Source organism: Schistocerca piceifrons, chromosome 6, assembly GCF_021461385.2.
Source record: "Schistocerca piceifrons isolate TAMUIC-IGC-003096 chromosome 6, iqSchPice1.1, whole genome shotgun sequence".
Classification (NCBI taxonomy): Eukaryota; Metazoa; Arthropoda; class Insecta; order Orthoptera; family Acrididae; genus Schistocerca; species Schistocerca piceifrons.
Window position 1 is genome coordinate 65,152,823 of NC_060143.1, and position 26,801 is coordinate 65,179,623.

Below are 26,801 nucleotides of genomic sequence, written 5' to 3' on the forward strand. Positions count from 1 at the left end.
GCATCATACATCGCTCCTCGTACTGCCTTTTTGACAGCGGTCAGGTAGTCGGAATAGTCAAAGGCCTAATCGGTGAGTGATGATGAATTGTTGATTAAGTATAATGAGATACATTGTGTTTTGAGTCTCCTGACACATGTGAAACTTGGCTCTTAGAGCGTTCGATATCTCCACTTGCCATATGTATATGCAATCGATGGTCGTGGACATGGGGACTCAGCCACTCCAGAAGTGATCGCACCTGGACAGGTGCGTACACACCACGCCAACGAACGACTGCATTCGGCGGAGCGTTGGTCGCCGATGTATTGCCGTTGGGCATCTCATTCATGCCAAAAGAAGGGCTTGGGGCAAAGCGATTCGGCCATGTGAGACCACAGTCGGCTCTTGGTAAGTTGAGTAGTTGCTCCCATCTCGTTACTGCTGTAAAACAGCGTTGTGATTAAGGTTTCATCGGCCGATGTTATGAAGGAAGAAGAGGATTTAGCAGTTCGGGCGTGCATCATATATTTTACTACAAGAAGATCATCATCATCATCAACTGAAGATGCAGAAACGAAACTGGTGAACGACCTCTCTTTTAAAAAATTTGGGAGCAGTAGGTTGGGACAAAATTTATGTTTGACCTCAGAAGTGAATTGGAATACGGGCTATTACATAATTATTTCCCGACACAAGCTACAAATTCCGAATTGATGCTGAATATTGTAGGCCTTAATATTTCCAAAGATAACACCTCTTTTACGAGAGCCGTACCTGGAGCATAAGATTATAGTCACTCCCAGTTTTGTTTGTTTCTCTTTGTCGTTCACGGCGAAAGAGTGTCAATAGAAACACAATTTTCTTTTTCACATGTAGCATTCAACTTTGTAATAACCGAGTTATTTCCCTCCAAGCTTGTAGTCTTTGGAGTTTGTTTCTGTAATCGAAGTTCGTCGGGGCTCATAAACATCCCCGTTCACGACAAAACTCTTGTCAGCCTGAATGCTCTCTCCAGTATTTTTAAAGACAATAAAAACCGATCTTCAGTGAGAGTAGGCATTGCCTGCAGGGGAAACAGCGACTGATGAAATTAAGTTTTTCAGAACAGCCACAAGTCGCATGCAGTATGTTTTATTGACCGGTTTCGCTCTTCAATTTCGCAGACACTTACTGTACTTTAAACTATGAATTCCGGCGTTTTTGATGATGCTCTTGTTAATTTAAAGATGGAAACCGGTCAATAAAACATGCTGAGGGCGACTTGTGGCTGTCCTTAAAAACTGAAATACACATAGCAAAACGCTACTGAACCAACGAACATATGACCCAGCGTCCATAGTACAGGGTCGCGAGGCCAAGCAACCGCCGACTCTTTGGTGCTGACGCCAGCAGGCCGAATCGCAACCACGGCCAATCGCCTCGTTGGCTGCCATCTGCTGCTCGTACATAATAAGCAATTTTCGCTCGACGAAGCGGCTGGCTGTTGTTCGTTGGCCGTAAGTGTGATTATTAGTCCCCCAGTGCCGTTGGTTCGTTTCTGCTTTCCTCGGACACACATCTCGTGTGTGTGTGTGTGTGTGTGTGTGTGTGTGTGTGTGTGTGTGTGTGTGTGAGAGAGAGAGAGAGAGAGAGAGAGAGAGAGAGAGAGAGAGAGAGAGAGAGAGAGACACGACTGGTTGTAATAACAGCCAGCGCATAACGTCCCCCACTCTTGGGACCACTTCAGAGTCCTTGTTTGGAACGTTGCTCTGGCTGAGCCGCCATCCGGTCGCCCACATCCGAAAGAAAACGAGATGAGGCTGAAGACCGCCGCCCAGAGACGGCCCATCCCAATACCAATATAAGAGACCGCACCAAAACGCTTTTGCCAGTCTCCTACTCTCCCACCTTCCGAAATCCAATTACCGAGTCGCGCCAGGAGAGAAGGCGCGGGGACCCCTACCGGAAATCCGACGCGAAAACAATCGCGCATGAGATGCGTAAACTTCCCGCTGCAACGTGGGAAACGGCGGGATGGAACATCGCCTTCCATGATGGCTGCGGCGCCATTTAGATTTTTTTCATTGTGTCCACCGCAGATGGCGCCGCTACTCTTGACTGTAGTATTTGCACAACACACTGGAGGAAAAAAATACATCTTCCGTCACAAATGGTGCCTTTATCCACGATGTATCACACATTCCGAAATCTGGGGACTCACAAATGGTTCAAATCGCTCTGAGCAATATGGGACTTAACATCAGAGGTCATGAGTCCTCTAGAACTTAGAACTACTTAAACCTAACTAACCTAAGGACATCACACACATCCATGCCCGGGGCAGGATTCGAACTTGCGACCGTAGCTGTCGCGTGGTTCAAGACTGAAGCGCCTAGAACAGCTCGACCACACCGGCCGGTGGGGACTCCCGTTTGCAGGTTTCTATCACTATTGGGCTGCCATTCCCATTGCATATGAAATTTTTTTCGAATGGCAATCATTTGCGGCATGGACTTGGACATAAACATCCTTTTATGTTGTTTCTCCCACTACCGAACACTTTCGGTTTGTGTCAAAGAACAGGTAATGGAAACGCCATGTGGCTTGGGCCTCCCGTCGGGTAGACCATTCGCCTGGTGCAAGTCTTTCGAGTTGACGCCACTTCGGCGACTTGCGTGTCGGTGGGGATGAAATGATGACGATGATAAGGACAACACACCACCCAGTCCCTGAGCGGAGAAAATCTCCGATCCAGCCGGGAATCGAACCCGGGCCGTTAGGTATGACATTCCGTCACGCTGACCACTCAGCTACCAGGGGCGGACTGCAGAACAGGTAGTGATGTTTTATGGCACAACGTGACTCAAAGAAGGGATAGGTTGATAGGATGTTTACAGCGTTGTGCAAGAAAGTTTACGGATTTATTCTTGACATCAAAACACTAAAGGAGTTTCCAGAATGAGATTTTCACTCTGCAGCGGAGTGTGCGCTGATTTGAAACTTCCTGGCAGATTAAAACTGTGTGCCGGGCCGAGACTCGAACTCGGGACCTTTGCCTTTCGCGGACAAGTGCTCTACCAACTGAGCTACCCAAGCACGACTCACGCCCCGTCCTCACAGCTTTACTTCTGCCAGTACCTGGTCTCCTACCTTCCAAACTTTACATAAGCTCTCTTGCGAACCTTTACAGAAGCTTCTGTAAAGTTTGGAATGTAGGAGACCAGGTACTGGCAGAAGTAAAGCTGTGAGGACGGGGCGTGAGTCATGCTTAGGTAGCTCAGTTGGTAGAGCACTTGTTCGCGAAAGGCAAATGTCCCGAGTTCGAGTCTCGGCCAGGCACACAGTTTTAATCTGCCAGGAAGTTTCACTAAAGGAGTTGATGTGAACATGGGGCCGAAATCCTTCATTGGGTGGAAATGAACAGAATTCCCTGCAGTGATTGCTGGCTATGTAATTTACCTCAAATGTGCTTTTTTAATCGGTTTCTTGTTTACAGTTGGTCATGGCATTTGTCTTGTTTAGCCTGATTACCGTTTCCTTTCTTTTAGACTAACTTCCATTAAAACGCATGACAGCGATATACCCACTGTCTGAAATAGTTTTGCCCTAGAGGTACGCTTGCGACAGACATGCTCATTTGAGAAGAGAGTTGCAGGTGGTTGCAGACCGCGCTATGTACGAACTCGTGTGCTTCAACAACGGGTTCTTCGACTGAGGATGAAACTGTATTAGCTAGTGCAACGAGGAATGCGAGGCACACAGCGATGACTCGTAATCCCAATACTTTTTATACCTCTTTCATATCTAAATTTCTGATATAAATAGGTATCTTCAGTTGAGTTACAATCCAACAAACTCGCGGTAGTACATCTCACCATACGATTTTACTGGTCTATGGGCAAGAGTTTCCTTCTGCCTGAACACCAACCTACATCTACTCTGCAAATCACATATCCGTGAAATATTACCATTCACGTTGGGTAGAAATAATAAAGGTGTTGCAATGAATTGCCGCTTATTTGCAGGAGATTGTGCCATGTTATCGGGAAGGAAGGCAAATGAAGCGATGGAGCCGGCCGAAGTGGCCGAGCGGTTCTAGGCGGTACAGTCTGGAACCGCGCAACCGCTACGGTCCCAGGGTCGAATCCTGCCTCTGGCATGGATGTGTGTGATGTCCTTAGGTTCGTTAGGTTTAAGTACTTCTAAGTCCCATAGTGCTCAGAGCCATTTGAACCATTTTTGAAGCAATGGAAGTCACTTTCGCCAACGAGAAATAAAATTTATGACGAAACTAGAAAAAAAAGCAAGAATGAAAGAAAGCGCTCCAAACTGTTTTTCCTCCTCCCCTAGGTCTGCTTCTGTCAGCCGCTCCACTCGTCTGAAGGCGATCCGTTTCAGTATTTCGCAACCATGGCTTATTAAACTCGTCGCTCGGTAAAATACCTCTGAGAACCTAGCTCCTTCGGTAATGGAATTACTAAATTCTTCTTTTAAGTCTGGGGAATGAATACCAACAAGGTAGCCAAGATGCTTAAAGAAAACATTAAAATTTAGTTACCATGAAGGAACCACACAGTGCATTATCTTCTATATTCCGTGGAGGAGACTCGCGACTTCTCCATACGCACAAACAAGACAGATCAGTTTTCATACTGGCAGCAAACTCGTTGACAAACTTGGACGGCACGGCAAGTAGATGCTCGCTTGTTCCCGGGTTCCCAGTCGACCAGCCAAGTCACATCTCCAAATAGGGAAGGCGAAGGGAGTTAATGAGCGCCGTGTTTCATATTTTTACTGCCTGTCCTGCCCTGGTAGTCGTCAGACTGACCCAGCCCAATCAGGAGCGGGGGCCGTGGAGCCACACATAAAACTGAGAGATTTACGGCGCAGGGAATCAGTTTCCAGGCGGCATGCAGATAAGGGGAGGAGAATTCCGGGCACTCCAAAGGAGCAACAGACTGATCGTTGCTCAACAGCGTCCAGATGAGGACTGGGTCATGGCCTGGACATAACATTTGGCGACATTATACGAGTCCACAACACTCTGAAATCATTAGTGGATCACCAGTGTTATAACGGTCTTGTTACCTTAGGCATGTTGTATAACGCAAACCAGAAATTATGACTGTCACAGACACTGTTGAGTAAACGAGAACAGTGAATTAAGAAGAGATTCTGGTCAGGAGGCACGAAAAAATCTGAAGTTAAGAAATTTTTTAAACCTTTCTTATCTCATAATAAATATGGCGGCTGCAGCCCGTGTCGAAGTATGAGCTTCGTGGTGCGGCCTGGTTTGCGCAAAGCGTTGTACAACCTCTGGTATTTCTGAAACCCAAAAAAATAGAAATTTCGTAAAGTAGAATGGAACTGAGGGGCCAGCACAATAGGGTTTTGAAAAATATCCCGAAAAATGGAGCCTACTTGAAAAACACGTCAATTTCTTACCATGTTTTTCCCAGTTCAAGTATTTTTAAATATATTTGAAATCCACGTACACAAGAAGGCTCTCGCTATGGCCCTCTAATTTAATTATCACTCATTTACAAAATTAAATCAATCGGTTAATCTGTCTAGGCTCTAGAGTGCTTCGAGCGCTGAACAAATATTTCGAGAACAACGCATTCAAAGTTTGGAGTAAAATAATTCGTTTTAAGATTATCATTAATCTGCGATCCAGGACGACAGCGGCATCCTGCTTCGTTCTCAAAAATGCTCTGGTTCTCAAATTCGTGCCGTGTTTCTTCCAATCCTGATTCTTTCAACGAACGCTGCGGCCATGCGTTTCCCGTCAGTTAACTCAGATAAGTTTTCGCTGTTCGTCTCTGTGACAATGCTAACAAATTCATGGTCTTCAAAATAGACTAATAACCTTAAATGGCTCTGAGCCCTATGGGACTTAACTTCTGAGGTCAACAGTCCCCTAGAACTTAGAAATACTTAAACCTAACTAGCCTAAGGACATCACACACATCCATGCCCGAGGCAGGATTCGAACCTTCGAACCGTAGCGGTCGCGCGGTCCCAGACTGTAGCGCTTAGTAACCTTCGCTTAAAATGCCTGCGGCTCTACGTGGTGAACATTAATAAAACCGATAAACCACGGGGAAGCATTCCTCACTGGAAATGGAGGAAAAAAGGTGCTGTAGACATGTGTCCGCAAATGCATCGTTGCCACGGTAGATGGTGCTGACGAATGAGAGTCCCTCTGACCATCTGCCGTGTGTGTTGTAGAGATGGGGGATCCGCTCCTGAACTGTTTTATAGAGTTGAATCTTTCGAAGAAGTGAACAATCAGTGATTCAGAAAAAAAGAACGGTAGCTCCAAAGTTTCCCACAGCAGAGAGAGAGAGAGAGAGAGAGAGAGAGAGAGAGAGAGAGAGAGAGAGAGACATGGAGCAGATCAGCGGGGCCTCTGCTGGTCAGAGCACGCTGCACGCCACACAACACAGCCAGCGCTGGCCTCTGCCCTGCTTCTGCCTTGGCTGCCTGCATTGTGCAGTGCCCCATAGGATTTTGTGTTTCACATATGCCTTGCCGTCTATGTGCTTCCTCTGCCACGTGCAGTGTCTGGCGCACCTCAACTTGGCATCGCACTCCGCCGGCGATCGTTTCAGTCGCACGTCCTGCCCTCTGGGCAGTTGATGCGAGCAAGAGGACAGAGAGCCTCCTAGCGGAGAACATAAGAACTACTTGCAACAACCTGCTCGCAAGAGAACGGACGATTTGTCTAGGAGCGGGTTAGTGGTGGCCGTTCACCGCTCCCCCCACCCTCGGAACTCGCCCGCTCTACGCTCATCCCACCGTTCTCGACTCTAGCCAGAGCGTTGAGCAAAGCAACTCAGGTGTCACTCTGGTCTCTGCGGTCTTAGCTCACGCAGCAATACAGCTCGCGGCTCGACCTGCTTGACTCAGCGGCTGGCTCTGCATCGGAGTTCGTCTCTACTGGATATTGTTCTTCGTACTAATACCGATATGTATATTACATAATTATGTATACATCATTTATTTTTATTTAATTTTATTTGTTTAAACTGATCAGATGAGGTTCCTGACGACTCCTCTTACTATAGAATTTTTTATTATGGACACTCGAATCTACACTTTAATTACGAGCGAACCAATAAACGTATCGCAAAATGTGATACACCAATATTTTCCTTGTTTTATTCTGCATAAGGCTATATGCAGCACTTTGGTCTTACAGTCAAATTTATATTTTTTTCTAATTGTAGTACGGATTTTGCGATTTTGGGCGTCTTCGGAAGGAAATGTTCACTTTAAAAATATATGGCTTGGGAAGTATTTGTACGAGGTTAATGAAATTTTAACACATTATAGCCAAATACATTGTTAATGTAAATCTCAAGTTACAACATTTTCCGATCACCCAAAAACCACGATAGTGCAAAATAAATCGATAATCAAAAAAACTTTGTCATATCGTGGAAATTTCAATAAGCAATACAAAATTCTTACTCATTATCTGTGTTACTTCAAAATTGGATCAAATAAGATCAAAATACAGGTATAGTACTGGAATAAACCAAGTTTAAAGGGCAATGTGCCTTCCATTTATTTTCTATTGTGAATGAGTGGTGAGTCATGAAAAAGACCTAGTTCATTTCAGGGAGTGAACAGTTCGGATCCGATCTCTGAAAAGAACAGTTTTGCCCATCTCTAGTGTGTTGCAGGCTGTGAGATTGACGCAGAGTAATTAAAGCAGCAGAATGGGCCTGTATTCACGGCGGGAACAAGCCGAGATTGCGTTTGTGCAGGGCCTAGTAGATGGAAATGGTCAAGACGCAGCACGACTATAACGAAACAAGTAACCACACAGATGCTAACCACATCATACAACATATCAAGTTCTTTTTTGGAGTTTGTGGGATCATGGGTCCTTTCAGACACACGAATGTGCAGAGATACGGCGGACTGTGCGCACACCGGATTTGTAGGACCGGATTCTACAGGATACTGAGCCGAACCTTAGTACAAGCTCCAGGCAAGTGGCCGGCCAACACGGTATAAGCCAAAGTACAGTTATGTGTATCCTGCATGACAACCGCTACTATCCCAGCACCTCCAACACACGTGGAACACACGGCACGTGGTCACAGGAACTGGCATTCGTCAGCACCATCTACCGTGGCAACGATGCATTTGCGGACACATGTTCACAGCACCTGTTTTCCTCTATTTCCATTCAGGAATCCGTCCACGCACCTTGTCTGTTTTATTAATGTTCATCCTGCATATGTTGCTGTTGCTACATTTCCAAGATACTACTCCAGGCGGGTGTAAAATGAATGTGCGCAACTTAAAATAATAAACACTAAAATTAAGATTTGGCCCTGTCTGATTACCTCCTGAAGCAGATCTTAGGATATCTTAATTCTATAAATTACAATCTAAACATAAATGAATGATGGAGGCAACTAATCCTACTAAATGATAACCGTTGTTCCTGCTTGTATATTTATTGCAGATTTAAAAAAACCTTTATATTACAAAGTTTACATTTCCTAAGTAAAATTACTAATCAGTTGCCCAATGCTGCCCCTTATTATGACTGCGCGATCTAATATCAATAACGCGAAATGACCGACATCATCTATGTACCAAGGGACTTAACATCTGTGGTCATCAGTGCCCTAGAACACAGAACTACTTAAACCTAACTAACCTAAGGACATCACACACATCCATGCCCGTGGCAGGATTCGAACCTGCGACCGTAGCAGTCGCGCGGTTCCAGACTGAGCGCCTAGAACCGCTAGACCACCGCGGCCGGCTACCAAACACCGGAAGACACTACTTTCAAAGATGATCTACGGTGGTTTGGAGCCTAAGTGGAAATAAACTAACGTGATGACAACTGTTTAGCTTTTATAGCCCTAATAGGCCGAAGCAATTTGCGATATCACCGTATGTACCGAGTCCGATTCGTCGAAGTGATGGTTCTCGTACACGTCTGCGACCATGGAAGAACTCCAGCCACAAATAAACTCTTTCAAACACAAGGACGGCAGAAGGCGGTCCTCTGACTAATATACTCTAATAATGTCTTCTCCTCTGTGTTCTACAGACGAAAAACGCGAACTCGCAGCCACAAGGACGTAGTTCAGATAACGTCCCAACGTTAGTGAAGGCAGAGGAAGTGGTCTCAATTACTGAATGCTGCTTACTCAACGACGACTTCCAATCCGGAGGTGAAGTCCTGAATCGTATAGGTTCGCAACAGTACAGTGCCTAACTGTTCTAACTATAAACTCCCCTGAGAGGAAAGACAGCAAGTCCGTCTGTAACAACAAAGCTGATACCGAGCGACCGTCACACACGGGCGCTCACAACGGAAGACCACGGCTCTGCACCGCTGGCTTCCTATCAAGGCTCAGCTCCCCACCAAAGTAATTCCGAAAACGAATCATACTCCCGAAACCACGGAATATTCTCCCTCTCTACAAATTCTTCCGAACGCCGACCAACCATACTCTTCTTTTCGTCCAGCGCGGAAAGTTTGCGAAGAAAACCCTATACTAGTACAATGGTATGCTTCTGAACAAAAATCCTTGGAAATAACCCAGCCCTCGTGGTGCCCCTTCTTCGGTCCTCTCACCTGCGTGCAAGATCTGCAGAGGGTTCGAAAGTATTATCCGGTTATCCTTCCGGCCCTATTACAATAGCGGCCGATAGCGGTCGGTAGCCCTCGTATTGTGTCTTCGCGCTCATGTGTCGAGACTGTCCCTGTGTAGGCCTTCCACCCAGGGCTTGAACTCCGCCTCCCACTTCATTTTCACTGTCGTTCCAACCTCTACTAAATGGTTCAAATGGCTCTGAGCACTATGGGACTTAACATCTATGGTCATCAGTCCCCTAGAACTTAGAACTACTTAAACCTAACTAACCTAAGGACAGCACACAACACCCAGCCATCACGAGGCAGAGAAAATCCCTGACCCCGCCGGGAATCGAACCCGGAAACCCGGGCGTGGGAAGCGAGAACGCTACCGCACGACCACGAGATGCGGGCGCCAACCTCTACTAGTACAGGCAATCATTCATTACGCCTTTCTGACAATAAAGACACTCCGTTACCTTTCTTGCAATAAGCGTTAACAGTTATTTACAAAGTGTACGTGACAATGTCGGTCTCCTTTATGTATTCATATATACGATGTACAACCTATCACATGCTACCTAATTGTGTTTGTATATCACGGAAAAATGTGTGGATGGGTGCTTGTAAGGTGCGATATTATAGCCACCTTACACAGTGTTCGCTTCACAATGTTTCGGTACCACTTTCCAAATGCACACACAGATCTATCGCACATTGGCACCGGTGCATCTTAAGTACACATTCACTGGACAGATATCCGTACAATGGACGAATCTTTTCTTGAACTAATTCATCGAGCTGCTAGAGCTGCCTACATTTCGGTCGGCGCTTGGTTCCACTCAAATCGTGTAACTTCTAAAACACTTTCACAACCAAGAAATCATTTTGCAGCTACTATCTGTGTACTTCAGCGAGAATATTATATTAAAAAAATCCATCTTTTCGTCGGTCTCCACCAGAATCTCGCCTTTCGCAGGTCTAGTGTGGCGGACGTATCGCCCCTAGTCAGGCTGTGGAACAGGCCTCTTCACGCAGACAGCTCTCTCTTGACAGCGGTTCTCCCCCAGGGCAGTGCAGAGCAGAGAACGCTGGGCTGTGTCGCCCCCGCAGTAACCGGACCCGCCACGTGCTCACGCACACACACACACACACACACACACACACACACACACACACACACACACACACTCACACACACCGATATATGGGGGCGCATTCTCTGCGCCGTCTCTGGCCGTAATATACGAGAAAGATCTCGCCCCCGTACAGAATCCGCTCTTCCTGTTACTCGGAACCACTTTGCTCTGGTAAGGAAGATTTACCGGCCTGTCGCTTTACCTATAGATGAGAGAAATAAGTCACGTGACTTGTAAATATCTCTGCAGCATAAAACTTTACCTAATAAGGGAAAAAACATATGAAGTAAGGTTTAGTTCTGCTGTCCGTGGTGGGAAGATGCTAAAAATCTTATGTTAACATTACCTCGCACATATCGCAACTCGGCAAGCAAAGTGACAAGACAAAAAAAGGGAATTTTTAGTCATGTCGCAGAAAACTACATATTAAGGGCCCCGATGTGCATAGAAAACGCCACAGCTCTATCCCGCGTCATGTCAACTACAGGGCAGTTGCAGGCTGCGTCATGATTCGGCACGGCAATCGCAGTGTCGCTTTAGCGTTGCTACTGGTAGGTGCATCGACCATTCAAGAACAGAGGCACTTTCTGAGCTGTCAAATTTCATGTATAAGGTAAGCTGAATGTAATTTTTAATATGACTGATTATTACAACGTCTGTGTTTATGCAGTGTCTGGATTGTATTACGATGTTCCTCAGACATCCATGCATGTTTAAAGGAAAAAAAGAGACACTCTTTGGACGATTGCAGCTGTTTTAGATATTACGAAGTTTCGTACTTGGCAGTGTACAGGAAAACAATGGAAATTTCTTCTATGATGAAAGTTCGTACTGAATACTTTTTCTTTGCGAAACTTATTGTATAATCCCATATACGATTCTATGTTTTCGTAAGTAGCGTTCCTTAAATTGTACCTAACTGACGTTGCTTATTTGACTGTATTAATTTCCATAAATTATAATTTTGCTTAAACAGTTTAGACAAGAAGAGATCAAAAGCTTTTGATATGTGGTGCTCCAGAAGAATGCTACCCATCTAGGGTAGATCACATAACTAAGGAGGAGGTACTGAATAGAATTGGCAAGAAGAGAAATTTGTGGCACAACCTGACTAGAAGAAGGGATCGGCTAGTGCGACACATTCTGAGGCAAGAAGGGATCACAGGGAAGCGTGTGGGATAAAAAATCGCAGATGGAGACCAAAAGAGGAATACAGTAAGCAGATTCAAAAGGATGTAGGTTGCAGTAGTTAATCAGAGATTAAAAGGCTTGCACAGATGGAGCAGCATGCAGATCTGCATCAAACCAGTCTTTGGACTGAACACCACCACCACCACCACCACCACCACCACCACAACAACAACAACAACAACAACAACAACAACATCTTTCTAATACAACAGTTTCAGCTTGTTTCTCGGTTTTTATTCTAATTTAAATACGATTTTGCCTGATGAAACGTCGAATGTCTTAATGTATTACACCAAGAGAAAAAAATTATTATTCAGGGTGGAAAAGTGGTGAAAGTATTACATTAGAGGTCTTAACAAAAAGAAAAATGTTTTTAGAAAAGCAAAAAAAAGCGAAAACTCAAACAACTAAATAATAATTACGTTATAACACTTCACATACAAGGAGAACTGAACTACATGTCCTTATTACTGTTATATAGAACGTAATGAAATTTACTGCTGAAAATACTTTCTTGAAATTAAAACGAAGCTTACGCTATTTCAATGTAAGTTTTACAGAATTCTTTAAGTCGCTTTTTCTCAACTACTGCGTTTTTGACTTTTGTTACTTGTCGGGGAGCAATATGCTAAGGAAAATCTGATAGCCGGCCGAAGTGGCCGTGCGGTTAAAGGCGCTGCAGTCTGGAACCGCAAGACCGCTACGGTCGCAGGTTCGAATCCTGCCTTGGGCATGGATGTATGTGATGTCCTTAGGTTAGTTAGGTTTAACTAGTTATAAGTTCTAGGGGACTAATGACCTCAGCAGTTGAGTCCCATAGTGCTCAGAGCCATTTGAACCATTTTGAAAATCTGATAAACAATGCACGAAAATCTGATCATGCTTAACTCGCACTGCACTTCGTTACAGTCCCGTAGCTACTCGGCCTCCCTCGACACTGCTTCGTCGCCCGTTAACTGCCTCAATGAGCCAACAACATTGCTGGCAGGTCGGTTCTGTGTGTCGTAAGAAAGTAACATTCTAGCACATGCAGAACTCCTCTTACGCCTCCTACGACGTCTCCCACTTAAGAACGAAGTAGAGTGTGGAAAGTACCGGAGACTTCCCGGATGTCGAAGAACATGGTAATTAAATAAACGCTTCACGGAGTTCTTGCCGCGTCAGATTCGTATTCAGTCCGCTCTCCATGATTTCCTCCCTACTGATCGTCAGGAGATTTCAAGAGCCGTTAGACATATTAGTTAGTTGGCCTAATTATGTCACAGACTTCACAGAGTCACAGGACGTCAATGTGCTAGTAGAGATTATATCGACGTCGACGATGGAGTATCATTGGTAGCGATACTAATTTCGTTGGATGGTGGATGCTTCAGCTGATTTCTGGGTTGCCTTTCGGCACCAAACCCCCATTTCCATCCGCCAATAAGCGTATAGCTACTGTCTCGGTTAAAGCACTTGTCACACATCTGATATGAACTGACCTTTGTTGACAGAACCCCACTAGGTACTTGCATGGGATAATATTTAGTTTTCATCAAACGTAATCGTATGTTTGTCCACGAGGCTGTGTTCGGTAACAGCAAGTTTGTCGAAATCGCGATATTTAATGTGGTGTCTGTGATCTGTGCAGTGTCCTCAAACCTTTCGTATTGACTGACGAACTTAATTACGTGCTACCACATTTACAAGGTATTTTATGACGTTCAACAGCACCGAGATTAGGCTGTTTTGTACTGGCCGCACTATTTACATAATCCTGTTGGGTGATCGGAAAATAGATGGAAAACGTGTCTGCCGAGGTCTGCCTATTTTGTTTGTTCTAGCTCTGAAGAAAGAAATGAATTCTATAGGCTAATCAGTTTTTTTTATGTGTGTCTCTGAGTTTTTGTTTCTTGCAAATGGGTAGTACAGTTTTTCGAGTGGTGAAGCCGTTCTTCCGAAATACGTTTCGTAATACAATTCTGTGATTCTTTTATCCAGGAATGTCGTCACGGAAAACTACGTCGTCGTAACGAGATATTAACCTACACTTCAGTCCTCTAGGGTTTTTGAACGTGGAAAGTCGTGTAGACGCAAATCGCAAAACTGATAGAAGGTGACTATGCAAGATTGTTTGCAATCGATGTTTCCTACAAGGAGCGACTATACGATAATGAATCTCGACGGCGTTAGAACTAAGGAACACGTTAGCTTTTAACGAGCAATAGATGCGGCTGATCACCGTGGTGCCACGCAGCCGTGGAAACTTCACGGCGGGATGGAAATGGCGACCTTTACGGTTAACTCTTAAACGAGAAGAAGAGGAGAGCTAACGCTTACTGCTGTTGGTGCCGTAACACTCGCTGTCACAGCACGGCGCTCACTCTTAGTGGCGGCGGCAAGCTCTGAGTTTCCAGCAAACGACTACAAGGTTCGCGTTAAATTCCGCATTTGATGGCTGCCTTGGCACCGAAGGAGCAAGTCTCTCGTGTAGTTGCCGTCTCTGGTTTAACGGCACAGTTGCTAGATCTGGCTATGGCTATTAACACTGAGTGAAGCGAAGTACAAATTGTGGAAGTTTCGCCAAAGCGGATGATTAACATTTCCTGACCAAATGTAGGTGACAAACTCAAACAGATGGAACGCCCAACAAAACGGCAGTGTGGCCCATGAAAATGGAGTTGTAACTAAGAAACGCTTTGGACTAAAAAAAAGAAATGAGAATATTGTAACCGAGCAAATCATCCTGTTCCAACAGACAGCGGGAAAGACTGGATTACAATATTCTTTCGAATATTCGTAGCGAATATTAAAAAGTCTTCAAAAATTCGAAGCGCGTGATACCGTAGAATAAGCAGAGTGAATAAATTTGTGCATAGGGAAAGTAATACAATCAAGCGGTCTACTTAACGAAGCAAACAAAAATAGAGCCGAAAAAATGGAAATGGCTTATCAGTTGACGATGAACATTTGCAATAAAGACATCATTCTTGGTTAAAAACAAAAATCGAACAATAGAACATGGAGAGTTGGAGACAGAGTAAAGGAAGGTACTACGGAAAATACTCTATCCTACAAATCTTGGGAGTACATGGAAGAGAAGAAGTCATGAAGAAAATGTACACCAAAACTGCAGATTTATACGATTCTCCCAGTGAAAGGAAATTTCGTTTTATGGTCACTTGAGTCGAATGAATCTGCGAAGACTAACTAAAAAAATACTTCGCCGTTTCGACAAAAATCCGAAGTCGCGAAACAGCTGGTTCAGGGGAGTGAAAGGACCAACCAAAAATTATCATTACAAGAGGGAATACTCAACAGGCCAACTTTTCGAAACATGATTAGAATTTTCCGGGGAAAGGGTGGGGCGGGAGGGGTGGTGAGTTCACGAGAGGGTCATAAAGCTTTTGACTGTAACGACAGATGAAACAAGAAAAGAACACTTAATCGTGAGTGAATGACGTCACGTGATATATAGATGGCGAAAATTTAAGAACGGACTGATGAGGGGTACTTCTAACGGAAGTGTTTCAAAAATGGTTCAAATGGCTCTGAGCACTATGGGACTCAACTGCTGAGGTCATTAGTCCCCTGGAACTTAGAACTATTTAAACCTAACTAACCTAAGGACATCACAAACATCCATGGCCGAGGCAGGATTCGAACCTGCGACCGTAGCGGTCTTGCGGTTCCAGACTGCAGCGCCTTTAACCGCACGGCCACTTCGGCCGGCGGAAGTGTTTCCCTCGCTGTGTTTGTGAGTGGAACAGCAAAGGAAATTACTACTAGTGGTACTCAGTACCCTCCGCCACGCGCCGTACGGTGTCTTGCGGAGTACGTATGTTGATGTAGAATTAAGGGAAAGCTACAAACAAATGGGATGGAGATGCGCATTTTTTCTATGAGTTCAATAATTATTTAATGTTCATGAACGGCGGTTACTAAGAAACATCATAAATTTTGTTGTTTTGTCTTTGGTCAACCTAGAAGTACTGAATAAAATGCAGATCAATGCGGAAACGCAAAAAACCGTGGTAAGTCGTCAGGAGACAGTAAGTAGCCTCCTGAAATGCCACTGTTTATTTTAATGCAACCAGTCCTCCCGCAGGCGCACAAACATCAAACTCAACGTAATTAGCAATTTGCTAACCACGGGAAGTTGTGTCGCCAGTACAAGAAGAATAGAAGGCAGTAAATGGCTTCTGTATACATTCCAGAGCTTAGTTTGGCGTGTGTGAAAGTAAACTGAAAACCGGCTATAACATTAACTAACAAGGGGAGGTCGCCAATTGTGAAATTCAGATTCGATTCATACTGCGCATAATAAAAGCTCATGGCCAGAGGTGTAATGTGGCAAAGCACCAAGATGCACTTCTCAGCCGTTGTCGAGAAAATCGATAGTTAAAAGAAACCGTTGCGGTGAAATCCTCTCTACGATCAATAGTTTTCTACAGCGTCGTGGCGCAGCGGTAAGCGCTCGGGTTCGTAATCCGAAGGTCGCCGGATCGAATCTTGCGCCATGCAACTTTTTTTATTATTAGTTTTTTGTAATTCATATATATATATATATATATATATATATATATATATATATATATATATATACTATTAATGAATTGCTTATGCATGTTGGTGAAGGCGGATCGCTCTCCAATTGTACCACCTCCATTTTTCCCTTTTTTTTTAACAGGGTGTACCAAAGCTCTCCCGTCCGCACTGATTTTCGACGATGTTATAAGTTGCGCTAGGGACCGCATCTACCTTCTTTCGAAGTTAGCACGCAACAACGCTGTTATGCGGCGGCTCGTTTCGGCCCATTCAACATCTGTCTTTCAAGTGTAACGAGCGAGTAACGGAGTTTATATTTCATACCTGACACAGCAAATTTGTGTTCGTGGTGTCTCTATTCTAATTCGAACGTTTGACTTACGCTATACGTATTCGTTTCGGAATATCGTTTCTACGTCTTCCGTTAACTATACGTGGATAACATTATGAAGATAAATGGTTCAAATGGCTCTGAGCACTATGGGACTTAACATCTGTGGTCATCAGTCCCCTAGAACTTAGAACTACTTAAAACTAACTAACCTAAGGACATCACACACATCTATGCCCGAGGCAGGATTCGAACCTGCGACCGTAGCAGTCGCGCGGTTCCGGACTGAGCGCCTAGAACCGCTAGACCACCGCGGCCGGCATTTTGAAGATAATTAATAACATTTGGGAAATACAACTTTGTTTGCGGAAAACATAATGATGTTCGAGGTCGCCAGTTTTTCCACGACAAACGACTTTCAACAACTTATTATATGCATAATTGTTGCAACTGATTGTCGGGAATATATATATATATATATATATATATATATATATATATATATATATATATATATATGAATTACAAAAAACAAATACTAAAAAAAGGTTGCATGGCGCGAGATTCGATCCGGTGACCTTCGTGTTACGAACCCGAGCGCTTACCGCTGCACCACGACGCTGCAGAAAAATATTGATCGTAGAGGGGATTTCACCGCAACGGTTTCTTTTAACTGTCGATTTTCTCGACAACGGCTGAGAAGTGCATCTTGGTGCTTTGCCACATTACACCTCTGGCCATGAGCTTTTATTACGCGCAGTATGAATCGAATCTGAATTTCACAATTGGCGGCCTCCCCTTGTAAGAGAGAAATTCTCTTTTCATATACTTAACAGTTGAAAACCGTTTGCACTACCGATGTTGTCAACCAGACTGTCTAGTGGACAACTGTACGACATTTAGAATAAACACGAGGACCAGTCGTTCAAAAATCAAACTGAATTTCCTGAAAATGTTAAAAATGAAGGAAGGAAGGAAGGAAGAGTAGAACTGAACGTCTCGTCGGCGACGAAGTTGTTAGCGATAAAGCTGCAGGCTGACACTGAGGAAGGAAATCGGCCGTGTCCTTCTAAAGGAAGCAGTCTGGCAGCCGCTGTGGGCGATTTACGGCAATCACAGGAAATCTAAATCTGAATATGAATGGCAGCACGGATATCTGATCCGCCGTTCTCCCGGATAGGGATCAAGTTTCTTGCCAGTGCGCCAATTAGCGCGGTGAAAGCTCAGTAAGAATTAGGGGAAAACACAACAGCGCTTTGAAAGGAATAGTGGTGTTAGTAATTTTGTCAGATTTACTTTACTTTTGCGTTTCATCAACACTGTTTCCAGAGAGAGAGAGAGAGAGAGAGAGAGAGAGAGGGGGGGGGGGAGGGGGGGATGGACACACAGTAGCAAAGTAACTCATGTAACAGAGTCCCACTTCAACCTCTGATTTGAAGACTAGGAAGAGTCAGTTAATTACCCCTATTTCCTTAAGATGCTGAGCCTGTGAGGAAAAAAGTTACCAGTAAACGTTTCGATAGCAGATATCATCATCATGCCACTTCCGCGATAGGCAGCTTACCACAAGGGGTATCAGCGGAAGTAGCCGGAGCTGTGGGCTCGAGATTCCGGCCACAGAGGGCGCATAGACAGACCGATAAACAGAGTCACGAGTGACTCGGGAGAGCTCCAACATCCGCACGATGACCATTCATACACGGCAAGCTGCTTTGGGTAACCTTGAGGAAGAGGGACCCCAATTACACTCACACAAGAATCGACCAGCTACGGAAGGCAGCACGCGTTTGTTACAGGCCCTTCAATCGAAGCATTATAAATTTTTCCACTCACTTACACGGTCTATTTATCAGCTTGCCATTTTTCACATGATATACTGCGAACTATGGATAAAGGAAACTGGCAGATTCCATATTCTTAGACTTACGGAAAGCGTCTGACACGTTGGCCCATTGCAGGCTGTTAAAGAAAGCACCAGCATATCGAATAGGTTCACAGATACACGAGTGGTCCGACTATTTCGTAAGTTATTAATCCAGTATGTTGTCCTCGACAGCAAATGCCCATTAGAGACAAGTTTATCGTTGCGATGTGCCCTAGCAGAGTGCCATGGGACCGTTATTGCTCTCTACATAAATAAATTATTTGGTGGACAGGGTAACAAGCAATCTGTGGTTGTTTGCTGATGCTGCTGTGGCGCACGGCTAGGTAACGAAGGTGAGTCACCACAGGAGGGTACAAGATGACTTAAACATAATTTCTATATGGCGTGATGAATGGCAGCAAGATCTAAATGTCGAAAAATGTAAATTATTTTGTATGTGTAGGAAAAACAAACCCGTAATGTTTGAAAACAGCATTAGTAGTCTCCTGCTTGACACAGTGAGATCTTTTTTAATATCTGGGCGTAGCGGTGCAAAGCGATAATAAATGAAGCGAGCATCTGAGGATTGCGGTAGGAAGGGTTAATGATCGACTTGGAGAATTGTAGGAAAGTGTGGTTCGTCTGTAAAAGAGACCGCATGGAGGTCTCTAGTATGACCTTTTCTTGAGTACTGCTGTAGTGTTTGGGATCCATACAAGGTCGGATTGAAGGAAGACGTCGAGGAAATTCAAAGGCGGACAGCAACATTTGTTACTGGCGGGTTAGAACAACACATAGGTCTTACAACGAAGCTTCGTTAACTCCAATGGGAATCCCCAGAGGGAAGGCGACATTCTTTTCGAAGAACGGATATGATGTGGGATTTAGGATGACATCATTAAAACACTCTTCTCACGAAATTTCAATCAACTTTCTCCTCCGAATGCGCAGATATTTTGCTGATGCCGACCTACACAGGAAGAAACGATCCTCATCATAAAATAATGGAAATCATAGCTCGCACGAAATGATACAGGTGTCCTTTTTTCCCCGTGCGCTGTTCGACAGTGGAAAAACAGGGAATTATTGTGAAGGTGGTTCGACGAACACACTGCCAGACACTTGCGTGTGATCTGCAGGGTAGACCTGTAGATGTAAATACGTCGCTGCCGATGGAATTTTTAAACCTGTAAACTCAAAGAGTTGGCAATAAAAATGTGTTTGTACTTTGCGTTACCGGTGGTGCGAAGTGCGAAGTAACAGCCGCATCGCTGTTTCGCTAGATTTTATGCCAGCACACGCGACTCGGCGCATATGGGCTTCCGATGTACACACTAAACGTTTATTTTCCACCGGCCGAGGAGTCAACGGCCGCAGCTAATGTTTGTGTTGTTTGTGCCGGTATGTGTGTGAGTGAGCGCGAGGCCTGATTTGCATACCCGCCGGCAGAGGCAGCACTATCAGTCAGCGTCGACAAACAAGAGCTGCTTTATGCTTTCATGGCGACCCTGTGACGCACGAACGCCTCTTGTCTGGCGCACAGAAAAGAGAGAGACTTTGACTGCTGCGCTGCGCTGCTTCGTTATTTTCCTTTTCCGTCAGCGCCGGCCGTCGAAAGAGTAAACAGACGATAGTGGTGTCTGGGCTGCAGGGTTCGGTCAGCGCATTCCTTCACAGCCAGGTGGTAAGGCCGGTATTACACTATCAAATTTCTTTGTCCAATATCTTTGTCCAATTACTTTGTCAAAGATATTTGATAGTGTAATAGGGACTTTGTCAAATGTCGTCCAATATTTGATCAAATCTAGGGCCTCGCTGTATATTTGATCAAAGAAACCGCTTGTCTTCTGTTCACTGCACTGTGACATGTTACCACATGGAGCGCTAGCATCGCTGCAGCGTTCTGTCGTCTGTAGTGTTTTTATAACCATTGCCGGTAAATACAATTGGTGTGTGCCGACAACTACAAAATTAATAGAGATGTCTGAAGCTGATGAGGCGCTTTACAACGTGAGGCACCCTGAATACAAAAATAGATTAAGAAGATTGGAGACCTAACCTGACCTGACCTGACCTAACCTAACCTAACCTAACATAACCCTCTCCTGTAGCAAGGAATCGGAGTGTTATAGTGAGCCTGTCTTCTGAAGATGTAGCAGTTCTTAAGTGAATATTGTGCTTTGTGATATGAGGATACACTTCATTGAGCACATACAGAAATGTATGCTCATCCATTCTTAAGTAATTGATGTACGACTTGACGTCTTCCACTGTAAGCTCACGTAACAAGTTTTGTTGAATGCTTTTATCGTGTCGTCGTAAAACCCACGGCTTCACCCAGATTAGATTAGTTTTTTCGTTCCATAGATCCGTGCTGAGGAGATCCTCGTGGATGTGGAACATGTCGATTTTTTAAAGCTGAAATAGCAATACTAATAGTATGAATAATTACAATATATCGTTTGTTTCTATTAAAAATTTCGCCAGTGGAGTAGAAGGAGTTGGCCAGTAGTAAGTCTTTCAGGCTCCTTTTAAACTGATCTTTATTTCTAACTAAATTTTTTATGTTTGCTGGCAAATTATTGAAGATGAGTGTTCCTGAGTAGTGGACCCCTTTTTGAACTAAAGTAAGTGCTTTTAAGTCCTTGTGCAGATCATTTTTGTTCCTGGTATTGTATGTATGAACTGAGTTGTTTGTTGGAAAAAGAGATATATTATATACGACAAATTTCATTAAGAAGTAAATATACTGAGAGGCAGTAGTTAGTATACCCAGTTCTTTGAAGAGGTTTCTGCAGGAGGTCCGTGAATTTACTCCACAAATAATACGTATTACACGCTTTTGGACCTTGAAAACTTTTGTTTGACTTCAAGATTTACCCCCAAAATATTATCCCATATGACATTATGGAATGGAAGTATGCAAGCTTTTTCATTTTTATGTTGCCTATGTCTGCTAACACTCGAATTGCAAATACAGATTTGTTAAGGCCTTTCTGCAGTTCTGCGGTGTGCTCCTCCCAACTGAATTTATTATCAAGTTGTAATCCCAGGACTTTTAAGACTGTCAACCTCGTATGTATGGTTCCATCCCCCCCCCCCCCCCACTTCTTTTCCGCATGTGCACACAATGCAATTGGAGTACGTAGAACTGCTGCGGTTAAATAACAAGTTGTTGTCAGCCATCTTGAACTTTGACGAAAAATTTGATGACAGTGTAATACCCCTTCTAGCGCTACGTCAAAGATCTTTGTCAAATATATTGGACGGAATATTGGATCACATCTTTGATCAAATCTTGACAAAGAAATTTGATAGTGTAATACCGGCCTAAGGGCAGTCGCCGGCGAACGGTACGTTCACTGGGGTTACCGATCGACTTCGACGTCAAGGAATCACATAGCGTTTCAAGCCCATCTTGGACGTTTGTGTGATCATGAGTCCTTTCAGATAGACGAACGCGCAGGGAGGGGCGGGCTGTGCGTACACCAGATTTGGACGATCCGGTTCTACTGGTGAGACGCACACTAGTACAAACTTCTGGCAAGAGGCCCGCCAACATGGCGTAGGATAAAGTACGATTACGTGTATCCTGAATGACAACCGCTAATATCCCTATCAACCGCAACGAGTGCAATGATTGTCAGCAGCGGGTTTCCCTCTACGTGAAGGATTTTGTTGATGGTTTTTGCACCAGACCATCAAAATTATGGGAGTTCTGTCATCGGTCCTCTACACCAACGAAGTGACCTTTACCAGAACTGGTATTATCATCCATCTTAATCTGTGGGCTACAGACAATCAACCGGAAATGGCTGAGGCGTCGCTTCAGCATCGGTTCAGCGTCAATGTAGGGGCAGGGATTCTTGGCAACGACACACACAGACCAATTATTATTTTTGTGTGTGTGTGTGTGTGTGTGTGTGTGTGTGTGTGTGTGTGTGCGCGCTTGCGTGCGTGCGTGCCGTCACGGTAGTGGATCGAAATGGCGTGACGTACACGCTCATGGCGATGCAGAACGCCGTGCTCTCGGAAAACACCCCTGCATTTGTCCAGACGGCATATCTGTCTCCCGCCAAATAATACGAAATGCAGGGAGACCTACGGAGGTTGGATGACCGGGCAGGGCTAGCAGTTAACACTGAACGTTAATAAACGCATTGGCATACATAGGCGAAGAGATCCACTACGGTTCGATTACACTACTGTCAAATAACAGAACAGCAAGTGGCGTAAAATATCTAGAAGTGAGTGTCGGAGTGACCTAAAGCGGAATGACCACATCAAACAAACAGTAGGAAAAACAATATGCAATTCACTGGTAGAATCTTAAGGTAATGCAATTTGCCCAGGAAAGGAGTGGATTTCAGAACACTCTATTGATTCTTGAGCATTGCTCATCGGTCTGGATGTCTTAACCAACTTGGATTAATACGAGAGACAGAAGTTCCAATGGGAAATGACGCTTCTGGTCGCGGGATCGCATACTACAATGCCAGACGCTGGAAGATAGGTGCTGTGCACCGTTGAAACGTTAGTTGTCAATCCGAGAGCGTACATGCCAGGAAAAGTTGGGCAACGGATTTCCTCCCACATACGTCTCGCTAAATGACCACGACACGAAAACTGTACAACTTAGAGCTTATATGGTGGCTAATCGACAATCATTCTACGCAGTTTGTCAAGTGCTGCAACAAGTAGTTGTCTTGTTAAAATGTTGCTTTTTTTGCTATATACATGTTTATAACTTTTTATTATCGTTCCTGGGAATCCAATAACGTCGAAATGTCTGGAACGTTTGCTTATATTGTTCGCCGACTGCTTTTGGTGGACTATTAAGTGGAAATGTAATAATGAACTGAGCCGGCCGGGGTGACCGAGCGGTTCTAGGCACTACAGCCTGGAACCGCGAGACCGCTACGGTCGCAGGTTCAGGTTCTAATCCTGCCTCGGGCATGGATGTGTGTGATGTCCTTATGTTAGTTAGGTTTAAGTAGTTCTACGTTCTAGGGGAATGATGATCTCAGAAGTTAAGTCCCATAGTGCTCAGAGCCATTTGAACCATTTTTAATGAACTGAACAGAGCCTTACAAGAACACGATTTCTTGTTTTGTTTAAACCCCTACCGTATTTTACCACAACTGTGGCACTTTCAGTAGATTTTATTTTTCTTTTCTTCTTTTACATTGTGTGTGCCCTATGGCTGCCAAGAGAAAGGAACGAAAAAGCCGGAAATGTCACAACTGCGGTGAAATACGGTTAAGGATTTTTTTAAAAAAATAGTGATCTTGCATGAAGTCTATACTTCATTGATCTTTCTGCAAGCACAGTAATGTAGCTTGCTACTCCATTACGATAAGAAGAAATACAATAATTCAGCGATACTTTTACTCCAGAAGTCGCAGCAATAATGCAGCTGAGCTAACCAACGGGACTGCCACTTAACCATGGAAAAGAGAGTCGGAAACGCGTCGTAAATTAAAGAAAGCTTTCAGTTTAGTGGCTGACTACGTGGTGTTTTTGTTTGTATTTTAAATAGACGGCCACGGAAGCAGCCTGACAGTGGTTTCTTGGTCAGCCACATGGATCCTGGCGTTGGTGTCTTCCTTTTTATGTTGCAAGCTAACGTCGCAGGCGTGTTTTTGAATGAGAGAGTCTTCCATTTGACATCAATGGTAGGTCTCCTGTCCGGCGCAGTTTGTACAGCCCGTCTGACATTCTTACCCGTGGCCGCGATGGCCGACACAAGCTGCCGCTAGCCAATCAATATCTGACATGTTAACGAAGACCCTCTCCACCAGGGCCCGGGCATAAACACAAGACATCTCTCAATTATCGCCTCCCGGATTAAGGCGCAAACGCCAGAACACTTCAGTTAATGCCTAGCGGTACTTGCCCACTCATTGCGACGCTCTCGGTCACGTCAGAGACGTGTCCGCCGTTAAGATAGCTCTGTTTTAATTACGGAGGCTCGTAACGGGACGAAGTGCTCATCCGTCGGGATAGACAAATAAAGCAAGATTACACAGGAATGTCGCCGCTTCCGTACCGGCGTACAAGTTACCACAACCCCGCCCATCTCCTACGGACTAAGTCTCTGGTTTATATGCGTGCTGGGACTCAGGGAGCGGTTGTTATACGCCTCAACTGCGTCCTCAAGTTACGAGGCGTCTGAATTTATTGAGTAACAGGAGTAGTGAATTAACGGCAAAATTCAGGGTAAGAAACATAACAAAAAATAAAAATAAAAAATACATCAATACTTCATAGCTCTGCCGGTATTGCAGCAAAGATTACACAGAAGCTAAGTTATTTCAATAAGAAATTAATGATTACCATTGGCAGTACATTTTTTATACCGAGGTCTTTGCTGTTACTCTTGGCAAGGATAACGGCATGTTGAACCAGATGGGAAGCCTTCGTAGTTTAAAGCTTACGTTGCTTTTAATGCACATCAGAAAAGCAGACACATTTACGGGGTCAAAATTCAAATATTTCTGGAACGCCGAATGTACTGAACACACGTTTTTATGAGTCATATCGCGCAAAAGATGTCTGCATAGTGGTTCATACATCTTTCATTCAGGACTGTCTCGAGTCCACTGAATGGACTTCTGACAGCTGACTGGTTTCAAACTTTTAAGCTTCCCATCGTATCACTAGTCTTACTTCATATTAATTGTAGTTTCACAGTAGTACAATCACGAACATTACTCCAGTCACATGCTACGCTGGTATAATCTACACTACAGCAACAAATTTAAACCTTTTTCCTGGCAACAAGGTACCCGGCGCAGACTGAACTCGTCCGCCAACTCCGTGGCCACTGGCGAAGTGAAGTTTCATCCGCCGCCAGTAGTCTGGGAATACAAGCCCCCATTGTTAATGCAAGCCGTGCTTAACCAACCAGTGGTTTCAGCAATTTCAACGCTCAATGGTAACAGGCACAATACCACAACAAACGCAGAAGAGACTGCGGTCTCTCTAGAGTCCTCATCAGAATCACTATCATGCCACGAAAGTAACACGTCATACATATAGTGCCCGTCTTTGTCCCTAGAAATAAATGTGTGTTGGTTTCAAGAGACCAAGATGGGCTTATCTGCGATCAAGGCCATTGTGAACAGTAAGTCTTTTTCAAAATAAATCGTATCATCTAATTTGACAACACGAAATTTAATCGGTACTGAGTTACGGTCAACCGTCTCGTTGTCTCTCTACCGCAAAATTAAGCAATTGTCAAGTGAAAGTGTGTTCTTTAACGGCATTCGATGTGGGAGTGTTGCAAAAGTTACAAATCTCAGGATTTTCAGCGATATATTTCGTTGGAAAGGGGTATGGAATATTGGAAATCTGCTGCTGTACAAATCGTGGGTTGAGTGGCTATAGGTGAACGCCTGTCTGCCCCTCCTCTGCTTGCCGATTTTTATGTATGAGGTATAGTTTGTGAACTACTGCCTTCGTTTGTTATAAACTGAACAATTTTGTACTCAATAAGAAGTAAATGAAAAAATTACAAGTTACTTAAAAATAATGTTTTCAAAAAATTTTATAACATTTATGTAGAATTATTTTAATTAATATAGCAACCAGCCACTTTGTTATGTGTTTTTATTGAAGCCGTCGTCAGTTACCGTAATATATATTTAAGTCTTCAATCATAGTTACAACACTGATAGCAAACTCGAGGTTGCAGCTGCCCTGTGCAAAATAACAATTTTGTTTAGCTACTATACTTTACGAGTTGGAAATTTACGATGTACTGATGTCGATGTCTTAAATATGTACTGACTGAAGACTCAAAAAATTGCGCTAACTGAAGATGTATGAAAGCCTGAAACGCTTATTAGCTTAAATAAATAAGTTTGACAGAGTGGCTGGTTGCTGTAACTATTAAAATAATATAAGCCACCGCCACAGAGATGAACAGCCAATAAAATAGATAAATTGTTATTTATGTAAAAATTTGTGTCAAGTAAATCTAAATACCCTACTTCTGTCTGCAGCTACAAGAACGCCTAGACTGTCTGCTTATAAATTCAATGTCTGTTGCTCTACAACACGATTGGCGTGAAGACTTACATTAACGAGTCGTGGAGTGTGTTGTGAAAGAGGGTCATGTTTGCGCTATCGTAGGGAGTTTTATTTCTGTGGAAATTGGTGTATAACTAT

The 26,801-nt window shown here is 44.1% G+C and overlaps 1 protein-coding gene and 1 non-coding gene across 2 annotated transcripts in view; both read right to left on the reverse strand.

The window, feature by feature from the left end:
- Positions 1–26,801, reverse strand: part of LOC124803142 (meteorin-like protein) — a 300,495-nt gene that overhangs the window by 55,977 nt on the left and 217,717 nt on the right. The window lies entirely within an intron of this gene.
- On the reverse strand, positions 2,984–3,058 carry Trnas-cga. Its single transcript has one exon. It is a non-coding gene; the product is annotated as a tRNA-Ser (tRNA).